The following is a 2,511-nucleotide window of genomic DNA, read 5'->3' on the forward strand; positions in this document are numbered from 1 at the left end:
TTTTAAGAGTTTTTTTTAAGTTTAGAACAATTATTTATTTTCCACAAAAGTTTGGAGGCACCGCCGGGATACGCCTGAGAGTTCGTCCGGCCTACGGAGAATCGGACGAGGCTGATCACCGGACCTCCGACCCTCCAACTAGGACGTTTTGGGAGCGGGAGGACGTCTGGTTCTCCGGGGGGGGGATCGACTCCAGCCGTATTCGAAAACAGGAAACCAGAGACACATCTACGATAAGGTAAATAAATAAATAAAATAAAAATAAAAAAAATAAAAAAAAAAGCGCTAGCGACAGACACGACTCCGTCAAAAAGATCGCTCTCTCATAAAATAAGTAAGCTTTCATTAGGAAAAGCCGAGGTAAGTTCTCATTAGGAGGACCGAGTGTAAGTTCTGAAAATTAGAGTAGGAACCGAGGGTAAGTTTTCTTTAGGAAAACCGAGGTAAGTTTTCTTTAGGAAAACCGAGGTAAGTTTTCTCTAGGAAAACCGAGTGTAGGCTCGTCTTGATAAAGAGGGCTGAGGAAATAAAATAGTTTCGTCTTAAAGATAAAAATGGGAGCGACAAAAAGTAAGAATCTAGATTATATACCAAACGGTTCGGTTGCAGAAAAAATGAAACGCTTATACGGAGTTTCCTGTCTAAGTTTCGTTTCTCAGTGGCATTACAAATTTGGTTTTCCTAAAAATGGATCTTTAGAAACCCAAGACATTCAAAAACTCGAAGAACAATTATTGCAGCAAAAGCAGAGCATGATTCAGATGAAGAATATACCTCAAAAGGTTTACTTAACGATGCACAAGCATGAGGAAGCTTTTAAAATGTGGAAAAATGAGTCTAAAAATATGATGGGTAAAACGGAGTCCAGATTATTACAGATGTCTCAAAAAGTTGAAGATTTACAGAAACAATGCAGAGAACAAGAGACTCAAAAAGACAAAGACGAGAAAAAAACAAAAAAAACAGAACTGAAAACCTCTCTTTTTCCTCTGTCCTCTCTCACACATGCACCGGAGACCCACGGACCTCTTCCTCCCACCGCACCCTCCACCTCGATCCACCCCTCGCTGGCTGAACTCAAAGACCCACCACCCTATGGCCCACCACAGATGGAAGCACATGAGACTCGCCCTGGACTGAAACCTGCTTGGATCCTCACTTCAGACGATGATTTTATTGGACCAAGGCCAGCTGCCCCTCAGCAACAGGATGAACAAGGAGCAGCAGGAGGAAGAGATGTTACAACCAGACCACCACCATCCCCTGCTATCAGCTCATCAACATCAACATCTTCAAACTCTTCACCATCACTTTCATCATCTTCTGCAGGTTCTTCAATCATAACTCGATCCAAAGCTGCAGAGCAAGAGGAGCAGATTAAAGCTTTCAGAGAAAAAGAAAAACTGCTGGAGGCTGAAATACAGAGACTACAACAGTCACAGCACAACAACGGTTCTATAAGCTCCCCCATGACTTCAGATGGTGAACACAACTCCACGACCATGCCGATGCTGGAGGTGGGTGGACCGGACGGACCACAACTGGTGTTCAGAACTTGGCCACTGAGCGACCTGACAAGCCTGGCAAAACAACACCTCCCAGACATGGCCCAAGGAGGGGATGCCATAGGTGAAGCCATCACCAACATGGTTCGTATTCTCCGCCCCACCATACCAGAACTAAAAATGATTCTCACAGCTGTCTATGGTATGAACTTTGTAAGCACCATAGGCGCACAGCTGTTTGAGGTCCCGCCTGGCAACCAACGGCTGATGCGTGTCGAATACGCCCACGCAGATAACCAAGACTTTGTGACAGCTGTGGGTGACATTGTCAGGAGAGTTAAGACAGCATTTCCACAGACGCCTCAATATGCAAGGATCAAGGACACGGTCCAGAAGAGTGGTGAACCCCCTCAAGAGTACATTGATCGTCTCATCCCTGTGTTTCGCACACACTCTGGCATCGCTTTTCCGGACAACGACTGGCGTGATGCTGCACAGGCTTCAGCCTTCGAAACCATTCTGTGTCAATGTGTGATGGATGGATTCTTGCCAACAATCCGCAAGTCTGTCCAGAACACATACATAGGCTGGAAAGCTGGCATTCGCCTCAATGACCTCCTACGTCATGCCAGACACGCCTGGGAACAGCACACATCCGAAGAAACTGCAACATTGAAGAAAAAGACAAAACAAGCAGAAAATGCTCAGCTGACTCTTCTTCAAGCTGCACAACAGATGACCTTGAACACTGCCCCACCACAACAGCTTCCAGCTTTTTCACGCCCACCACCACCCCCTGGCCCTTGGCCAGGCTCACAACAGCAACAACCACGTGGGTACGCAGGAGGGCCACAGCCATGCTTCCTGTGTGGAGGGACTGACCATTGGATGAGAGACTGTCCACAAAAACGCACCACATGGCGAGGGCGTGGCCGACCATTCCAGAATCGAGCACCAATGCCACCACGAGAGCCATGGCCCGTGAACCATGAACAGAACTTTCACC

The 2,511-nt window shown here is 46.9% G+C and overlaps 1 long non-coding RNA gene across 1 annotated transcript; it reads left to right on the plus strand.

The window, feature by feature from the left end:
- The first annotated feature begins 44 nt into the window (after positions 1 to 44).
- On the plus strand, positions 45 to 799 carry LOC119429442. The gene is made up of 2 exons (XR_005187779.1): positions 45 to 418; positions 469 to 799. It is a non-coding gene; the product is annotated as an uncharacterized LOC119429442 (long non-coding RNA).
- Positions 800 to 2,511: the final 1,712 nt, after the last annotated feature.

This window comes from Nematolebias whitei, unplaced genomic scaffold, assembly GCF_014905685.2.
Source record: "Nematolebias whitei isolate Nwh7 unplaced genomic scaffold, NemWhi1 Nwh_scaf_1245, whole genome shotgun sequence".
In the NCBI taxonomy this organism is placed as follows: domain Eukaryota; kingdom Metazoa; phylum Chordata; class Actinopteri; order Cyprinodontiformes; family Rivulidae; genus Nematolebias; species Nematolebias whitei.